At 41.8% G+C, this 10,000-nt stretch overlaps 1 long non-coding RNA gene across 2 annotated transcripts in view; it reads right to left on the bottom strand.

Moving 5' to 3' along the window:
* The window catches only part of LOC131740030 (uncharacterized), an 11,429-nt gene extending 9,787 nt beyond the window's left edge, over window positions 1–1,642 (bottom strand). For both annotated transcript variants that reach the window (XR_009330649.1, XR_009330648.1), the window contains exons 1-2: window positions 1,360–1,642; window positions 314–419 (exon numbers count right to left, since the gene is read on the bottom strand). This is a non-coding gene — a long non-coding RNA (uncharacterized LOC131740030). The remainder of the gene's footprint in view (window positions 1–313; window positions 420–1,359) is intronic.
* Window positions 1,643–10,000: the final 8,358 nt, after the last annotated feature.

Raw genomic sequence — 10,000 nt, 5'->3', positions numbered from 1 at the left:
TATTGTGTTCAGGTTACCTTGTGTAGCTGCTGCAGACTCTCACTGTGTGTGTGTGTGTGTGTGTGTGTTTATTGTGTTCAGGTTACCTTGTGTAGCTGCTGCAGCCTCTCACTGTGTGTGTGTTTGTGTGTGTTTGTGTTCAGGTTACCTCGTGTTGCTGCTCCAGACTCTCACTGTGTCGGCAGGGCTGAAGTGTTTGTTCAGAAGAGCAGGCAGGCTGTGCCACACTGACCCGGGGTGAGGCGAGGAGTGAGAGGAGGGATGAGGCGAGGGGTGAGAGGAGGGGTGAGCTGTGCTGTGCTGTTCAGCCTACCTGCCAGCGCCTTGCCTTTGTAGAGGAGTCCCTGTTGATTGACAGGTATGTTGAGGCTGTCAGAGATCAGACTCCAGACTGTGGAGACCTTCTCATCCTCACAGACCTGTCAAGAGACAAGAACACACAGACACACAGTGAGGGGATGAGCATTAAACACTGAAACTACATCTTCATCCTCACAGGACAGGCGAGAGACAAGAACACACACAGACACACAGTGAGGGGATGAGCATTAAACACTGAAACTACATCTTCATCAGTACGCAAGCCTCGAGTGAAGCGACATCCCTCATCTGCCACCATGCAAATGCACTTAGTGTCATTTCAAACGGGATTGAGATTATTATGCTCAAGAGCTAAAAGGCAATAACAACGTACGCTTAGAAATAATAAAACAATGTTTTTAAGAAAGCCCTCAGGACACGTGACGACATCCCCTCCTTGACAACGTCCTGTCCTCCTGTAGGAAGTGTCTCTTTACCTCAGCAATACCTGAGCTGGGAAGGTACACATTTTAAAGGGCCTTGATTTCCAGCAATGCAGTTCAACCCACTCTGTGATGTTTTATGTTCTGTTATCAAACAACCGCTGACTTGCCCAATCGTAGAAAGTAGAAGTAGAAAATGTGGTTTGTCTTACCAAAACACACACAATGCGAACAGTCAGTCAATATGTAGCGGTATTGTGAAGCGGGATGTGGGGCTGCTCAATGCCTTGCTCACTGGGTGTGCTTCTATTCTTTTAAACAAAGTAAGGAGAGGAGAGGAGAGGGGGAGGAGAGAGACACAGAGTCACAACTACACGCTGCTCTACACCTGCATTTCAGAGTGTGTATGCTGCAGCTGTGATTGTGTGTGCGTCTCTGTGTCACTGTACAGCTGTGTCTGTGTGTGTCTGTATAACATTGTACATCTGCTGCAGCTAGGATTGTGTGTGTAGCCGTGTTTATTGTGTTCAATTTACCTTGTGTAGCTGCTCCAGCCTCTCACTGTGTGTGTGTTTGTGTGTGTCTGTGTGTGTGTGTGTGTTTGTGTTCAGGTTACCTTGTGTTGCTGCTCCAGACTCTCACTGCGTCGGCAGGGCTGAAGTGTTTGTTCAGAAGAGCAGGCAGGCTGTGCCACACTGACCCGGGGTGAGGCGAGGAGTGAGAGGAGGGATGAGGCGAGGGGTGAGAGGAGGGGTGAGCTGTGCTGTGCTGTGCTGTGCTGTGCTGTGCTGTTCAGCCTACCTGCCAGCGCCTTGCCTTTGTAGAGGAGTCCCTGTTGATTGACAGGTATGTTGAGGCTGTCAGAGATCAGACTCCAGACTGTGGAGACCGTCTCATCCTCACAGACCTGTCAAGAGACAAGAACACACAGACACACAGTGAGGGGATGAGCATTAAACACTGAAACTACATCTTCATCCTCACAGGACAGGCGAGAGACAAGAACACACACAGACACACAGTGAGGGGATGAGCATTAAACACTGAAACTACATCTTCATCAGTACGCAAGCCTCGAGTGAAGCGACATCCCTCATCTGCCACCATGCAAATGCACTTAGTGTCATTTCAAACGGGATTGAGATTATTATGCTCAAGAGCTAAAAGGCAATAACAACGTACGCTTAGAAATAATAAAACAATGTTTTTAAGAAAGCCCTCAGGACACGTGACGACATCCCCTCCTTGACAACGTCCTGTCCTCCTGTAGGAAGTGTCTCTTTACCTCAGCAATACCTGAGCTGGGAAGGTACACATTTTAAAGGGCCTTGATTTCCAGCAATGCAGTTCAACCCACTCTGTGATGTTTTATGTTCTGTTATCAAACAACCGCTGACTTGCCCAATCGTAGAAAGTAGAAGTAGAAAATGTGGTTTGTCTTACCCATACACACACAATGCGAACAGTCAGTCAATATGTAGCGGTATTGTGAAGCGGGATGTGGGGCTGCTCAATGCCTTGCTCACTGGGTGTGCTTCTATTCTTTTAAACAAAGTAAGGAGAGGAGAGGAGAGGGGGAGGAGAGAGACACAGAGTCACAACTACACGCTGCTCTACACCTGCATTTCAGAGTGTGTATGCTGCAGCTGTGATTGTGTGTGCGTCTCTGTGTCACTGTACAGCTGTGTCTGTGTGTGTCTGTATAACATTGTACATCTGCTGCAGCTAGGATTGTGTGTGTAGCCGTGTTTATTGTGTTCAATTTACCTTGTGTAGCTGCTCCAGCCTCTCACTGTGTGTGTGTTTGTGTGTGTCTGTGTGTGTGTGTGTTCAGGTTACCTTGTGTTGCTGCTCCAGACTCTCACTGCGTCGGCAGGGCTGAAGTGTTTGTTCAGAAGAGCAGGCAGGCTGTGCCACACTGACCCGGGGTGAGGCGAGGAGTGAGAGGAGGGATGAGGCGAGGGGTGAGAGGAGGGGTGAGCTGTGCTGTGCTGTGCTGTGCTGTGCTGTTCAGCCTACCTGCCAGCGCCTTGCCTTTGTAGAGGAGTCCCTGTTGATTGACAGGTATGTTGAGGCTGTCAGAGATCAGACTCCAGACTGTGGAGACCGTCTCATCCTCACAGACCTGTCAAGAGACAAGAACACACAGACACACAGTGAGGGGATGAGCATTAAACACTGAAACTACATCTTCATCCTCACAGGACAGGCGAGAGACAAGAACACACACAGACACACAGTGAGGGGATGAGCATTAAACACTGAAACTACATCTTCATCAGTACGCAAGCCTCGAGTGAAGCGACATCCCTCATCTGCCACCATGCAAATGCACTTAGTGTCATTTCAAACGGGATTGAGATTATTATGCTCAAGAGCTAAAAGGCAATAACAACGTACGCTTAGAAATAATAAAACAATGTTTTTAAGAAAGCCCTCAGGACACGTGACGACATCCCCTCCTTGACAACGTCCTGTCCTCCTGTAGGAAGTGTCTCTTTACCTCAGCAATACCTGAGCTGGGAAGGTACACATTTTAAAGGGCCTTGATTTCCAGCAATGCAGTTCAACCCACTCTGTGATGTTTTATGTTCTGTTATCAAACAACCGCTGACTTGCCCAATCGTAGAAAGTAGAAGTAGAAAATGTGGTTTGTCTTACCAAACACACACAATGCGAACAGTCAGTCAATATGTAGCGGTATTGTGAAGCGGGATGTGGGGCTGCTCAATGCCTTGCTCACTGGGTGTGCTTCTATTCTTTTAAACAAAGTAAGGAGAGGAGAGGAGAGGGGGAGGAGAGAGACACAGAGTCACAACTACACGCTGCTCTACACCTGCATTTCAGAGTGTGTATGCTGCAGCTGTGATTGTGTGTGCGTCTCTGTGTCACTGTACAGCTGTGTCGGTGTGTGTCTGTATAACATTGTACATCTGCTGCAGCTAGGATTGTGTGTGTAGCCGTGTTTATTGTGTTCAATTTACCTTGTGTAGCTGCTCCAGCCTCTCACTGTGTGTGTGTTTGTGTGTGTCTGTGTGTGTGTGTGTGTGTTTAGGTTACCTCGTGTTGCTGCTCCAGACTCTCACTGCGTCGGCAGGGCTGAAGTGTTTGTTCAGAAGAGCAGGCAGGCTGTGTCACACTGACCCGGGGTGAGGCGAGGAGTGAGAGGAGGGATGAGGCGAGGGGTGAGAGGAGGGGTGAGCTGTGCTGTGCTGTGCTGTGCTGTTCAGCCTACCTGCCAGCGCCTTGCCTTTGTAGAGGAGTCCCTGTTGATTGACAGGTATGTTGAGCCTGTCAGAGACCAGACTCCAGACTGTGAAGACCTTCTCATCCTCACAGACCTGTCAAGAGACAAGAACATACAGACACACACTGAGGGGATGAGCATTAAACACTGAAACTACATCTTCATCCTCACCGGACAGGCGAGAGACAAGAACACACACACAAACACACACACACACACACACACAGAGACACACACACACACACACACACACACACACACAGTATCAGAGTAATCTAGCGAGGGGACGGTCGAGTATTGTCAAGAGCAAAAACACACTTTCATAAAAACTGCTGCTTTTGTATTATTATGGTCTGTATGTGTGGCATGCTATAGAAATGTATTGTGTTTTTTTCTTTTTTTGTGCTCTGTACTGTACAGTGCTTTGTGAAACGCTTGTACAAAAATCGCTATATAAATGCAATAAAAAATAAATAAATACACTGGAAGTGCTTCACATTGTCACAGAACAGTATTATGAATTTTCTCTTGGTCTACAGACATAATATTGTCTGAGAATTATTTCTCAGTCTCACAGATGAAGCGACATTTAATACAAGTGCAGAAAAAAATGTGTCAATTTAAACACAATAGCAACACTGAGGTGAAGAGACAAGCCCAACACATTTCTCTTAGAGGTAGTCGAGCAAAGCAAGAGGCGAGGACGGACACATCTGCTGGAAACGCATGGATTTGAATTTGTTACCAGGTTCAGTATTCCCCTCACGTGTGCAGGAGTGACCGCAGGCGTAAGAACGCTGTGTGTTGTGTGTGGAGAGAGTTCGGGTGCGTTCACGACACGCGGACTTCCGTCATTCTGCGCAGAATCCGCACAGAATCGGAGCAAGTAGCCAATGAATTTTCCGAATCTTTGCAGAATCTGCGCAGACTTAACAAAGTCTGCCTCTCGTGAACGCACCCCCTGTAGTCTTAAATCGTGGGTCACGTGATTACGAGGCACACACTGACAAACCCCACACATTGTGTGTTTTCAGTTTATATCTTGTTAAAACAGAAAACTATATTAATTAAAACAATAAACTCCACACAAATTCATAAACAACACAGTGAATTCTAATCAGAAATTACAGTTTAAGTGACTAATGTAATCAACCACCATGGATCCCAAAATGATAGATACAGATTGGCCAACAATCAATGCTGCAGGGAAACAAGACCAACAATATAATAAACAGCGACGTCACTCCTTCAGAACTCGTGTGCAGCGAACTCCCAACAATAAAAAGAAATTAACACACACCCGGTGACATTAAAACCATGAAGAGGCAACAACCTCGTGTGTGCACAATAAAGCATTAGCGGGGCAATCAGATAAATCATCCATAGCAAAAAACAACACAGCAACATTAATTTGCGGTCCATTGTCGGACTGGGTCCGACATTGCAATTATTCCTCACAGGTCCTTTGTCGGACTGGTTCCGACATCATTATAGCAACGCAATAAACGCGTGTTTAGTCGTTTTTTCTCCGGAAAAAGCCGAGACAACCATTCAATTGCCGAGTGGGAGCGACAGGAGCCGAAACAAGTCGAGAAAAAAAAAAAAAGGCGTATCTCATGAATAGTCATATATGGTATCAGGTATCAGATAACGGGGCGTTCATAGTAAACAAGCTGGCTGAGTGCGTCAGCGCACAGAGACTATCGTGGACATTTGTAGAGATTTTTTCAGATGTTATAGTAATAAAATAATGACTTGGATCGCATTATTGAGGAGTTTGGTGATAAAACGAGTGATCCAGAGATGATCGATCGGTATGTACGACTATTATTATTACTATTATTATTATTATTATGATTATTATTATGATTATTATTATTATTTATTTCTTGCATAGGTAAACGCTATAGCAAACGAAAGGGTGGGGCGGGGCTGGAGATTCTTAGTGAGTGCTTTGTTGATATGCAGGGCCATTTAAACCCGTTTGACTGTGAAAAAAAATACTTTTAAACAGCGCGTCTAAAATTAACTGCGCGTGTGAAAACCTGACGTGCCTGTTGCGCACTTAATAAATGGACTGCAAAGGGTTAAAACAAACACAGAAAACGGAGGCTGGCGCGCTTTCGATTATGACTAACAAAAAGGATGAGATGAAGCCGTACAGCCAAAAAACAAGCCCCTTAAACAGGTATAAATAACAATACGGTTTTGTTTTACCTGAGGAGAATCCTCCTATTGCGATGTGAAACTCCAGGCAAGCATGGGGGCGGACATTCTGTGAAGCGCGCATGCTGACGTAGGCTTTGTTATGACCGTGAACGCGCCTGATAGAAGTCTGTGGGGACCCCGGTTTCACTGCTCGTGCTGTGTCCTGTAGCTCAATATGCAGGGGTTATTTTTTTATATTAAAAAAGCCGTTTTGTGGCTTTCCAAAGACGTATCATGCGTCTGGATCGGATGTTCGTAGACAAAATGATAATTGTTTACATTTGGTCAAATACAAGATTGCATGCAGTTTCCGAACATCTCCCCCTGGTGGTTAATTGCGGTGTTTACGGCAGAATAATTCAATGGGTTTCTCCATATCCCATATATTTTCATATTACCCATAATTCAATTTGTGACACTTAACTGGAAAGGTACATATATTTAAAATTAAATATATATTTTTAATAATTAAAATTGTATAAAACATTGAACATATATTATCCACAAACGCCGTTTTGGTAACAATATAATATTTGAACTTATTTTAATATATAAATTAATAAGTAATAACCCTAAATTGAATTTTACGTAGTTATACGAATTATAAATAGCTATTGGAATGATGTAATTAGCATATATCCCAATTATCCTGAATTGTAAAATTACTGATTTGTGAGGAATAAATCAAAAGTTATGTGTAATATATATATTAGATATATATTTTTTTATTTTAAAGAATTAAATTGTATAAAACATTAACCATGTAATCCTCAATGACCACTTTGGTGACAATATAATATTTTTTATCATTTTAAGATAGAAATATACTGTAATAAAACCAAACCACAAATAGACTTTGGACTAATTATATGAGTTATAAATAACAATTGAACTCTTTATATATTATATAGCAAGAGCTGTGTGGCTTGAGCTAGTGGATTGTGCTTGGTATGAGTGAAGTGGCTGAGATGAACGTGTGTGAGTAAATAAAGTGCTGAGAAAGAAGGCTGGTTGGAGAGAGAGAGAGAGAGATGGGAGCCCCCCAGGAAAGGAAAGTGGGGGGGTGGAGAGATGGGAGGAACAGAGAGGGACAATGGGGAGGGGCGCGGAGGATGAAGAGAGGCAAAGACGAGCCACGCGCGTCAAAAAGTCCAGCGCGCGCTGGACTTTTTGACGCGCGTGGCTCGTCTTTGCCTCTCTTCATCCTCCGCGCCCCTCCCCATTGGACATAGACCCCCCCCCCCCCCCCCCCGACCACTGACTCTTGACCCATGACCATTCACTTATGAGCCCTTCAACCTTTTAGGATATACATTTTATTTTCTTTTATATATTTTAACCCTTTAGACCCCTGAATAATTAAAGAACCCTTTTGGAGATTCCTTGAAATTTTGGCAAAAAACAGATTTCACTTGACTTATTGAAATAACTGTCTTGGAAATTCTATTGAAAGGAAGAGAGACTGTAGATTCTCAAACAGCAAGCTTTATTAAGATTTGCAAACCTGGAGCCTGTCACAACACTCAGTGCAGAGTCAGTTTGAGAACAAGCCCACATAACACTGCCAAACTTGTGACAGTTGGGCATGTAGCAACTTGAGCAAAACTCTTGCATACAGAGGAGACAGAGACCATATTTTTAGTAGAACAGACAGTCAAAAGGGTGGCTCAAAATTATCTTCATGACTCATAACTTCTACTTTTGCAATTGGTTGCCACATTGTAACGGTTTGAAACTAAAAGCTTCAGCCAACAGCGAATAAAACCAAAAAAAACGAGGGTCCTCAATTAACAAATTTAATGCCACACACACCAGTAAACTACACACAAGTGAATCGCAAATGATTTAAGACAAGCCCACAAATAGTAGAGGGTAAAGCAGCAAACAATTTTAAAGTCAGGCAAGGAAATAAAGATATGAAATAGCCAATTACTAATATAGTAAAAAAACTTATAAATGCATAAATATATATATATATATATATATATATATATATATATATATATATATATTTATATATATATTACAAAAATTATCACACACATAGCACTCATGCAAAACAATGTCTCGAACAAATAAAGTCTAAAAAACAATCCAAGTAATCCAACCAAGCAAAAAAGAAACACATGCAAAAAATGGAAACAACCCCAGAATGTTCTCACCCGACTGTTTGTTTGTTTGTTTGTTGATGCTTATTCTGTAGTTCCAGTGGCAGTCCAACAGCAACAAGTTGTCCAAGAGATGCTCCAAGGTAGGTATAGTTCTTATTTAATATAATTTTCTTGTAAATAAAATCCTGAAAGCCAACTGGAACCCATTCAGAACCTGCACACAAACCACACCACCATACACAAAATGGAGGAACCCAGAACACAAAACCTGCCTCCCTTCAACCCTCTACCTGTTTAAAAAAGAACAAAGGCTCATGGGAGTTCAGCCTTCTTAAAGGGGAATCCTTAATTAAATAGATACAATAATTAAGAAGTTACCTGGCTAGGCATTTTAACTAAAGGGAGTGTTTATTTAAACACTTGTGTGGCTAGGGCAGCAGTGTGGAGTAGTGGTTAGGGCTCTGGACTCTTGACTGTAGGGTCGTGGGTTCAATCCCCGGTTGGGGACACTGTTGCTGTACTCTTGAGCAAGGTACTTTACCTAGATTGCTCCAGTAAAAACCCAACTGTATAATGGGCAATTGCATGTAAAAATAATGTAATTGGATGTAAAAATAATGTGATCTCTTGTAACAATTGTAAGTTGCCCTGGATAAGGGCGTCTGCTAAGAAATAAATAATAATAATAATAATAAAATATGTGTTCTTAACATTGTTTAGAATACCTTGTTTTGTGAATTTTCTACCACATAACCATAAATGAAAAACTATGACAAATCTTTCACTACACATTTTCTTTGTTTTGAACAGGTCAAATTATTGTTTCAAATAACACAAAATTGAAAGTTTTCTAAAATAAAACCTGTTGTTTTACTGCAACAAATTTAAGCCGATATAAAGAAATGCAAGAAAAAAACCTGTTTAACACTAAAATTGGACAACATAAAACCACTGAAGCTGCAAAATATGTGTCTCTATTTTAAAATGGTTTCACTACAAAAATGACAAACAAACAGATCAAACTTATTTTTATATACAGTTTCAGAGCAGAAACACTGTACTTACATTAAATTTAACCTTTTTCTTATTTTTTTACAAAAAGATCACATATATATAAACATGACAATCAAATCAAATAACTCTATGCAATGTTGGTTAGGGTTAGGGTTTAGGTTTGGGGTTAGGTTTACGGTTTAGGGGTTAGGGTTAGGGTTAGGGTTAGGGTGTGTAGTTTACACCAGTAAACTACACACAAGTGAATCGCAAATGATTTAAGACAAGCCCACAAATAGTAGAGGGTAAAGCAGCAAACAATTTTAAAGTCAGGCAAGGAAATAAAGATATGAAATAGCCAATTACTAATATAGTAAAAAAACTTATAAATGCATAAATATATATATATATATATATATATATATATATATATATATTTATATATATATATATATTTATATATATATTACAAAAATTATCACACACATAGCACTCATGCAAAACAATGTCTCGAACAAATAAAGTCTAAAAAACAATCCAAGTAATCCAACCAAGCAAAAAAGAAACACATGCAAAAAATGGAAACAACCCCAGAATGTTCTCACCCGACTGTTTGTTTGTTTGTTTGTTGATGCTTATTCTGTAGTTCCAGTGGCAGTCCAACAGCAACAAGTTGTCCAAGAGATGCTCCAAGGTAG

This window comes from Acipenser ruthenus, chromosome 12 (genome assembly GCF_902713425.1).
Source record: "Acipenser ruthenus chromosome 12, fAciRut3.2 maternal haplotype, whole genome shotgun sequence".
Taxonomy (NCBI): Eukaryota; Metazoa; Chordata; class Actinopteri; order Acipenseriformes; family Acipenseridae; genus Acipenser; species Acipenser ruthenus.
The sequence above is the reverse complement of the archived record's forward strand: the minus strand, read 5'-3'. Positions and strand labels throughout refer to the sequence as shown.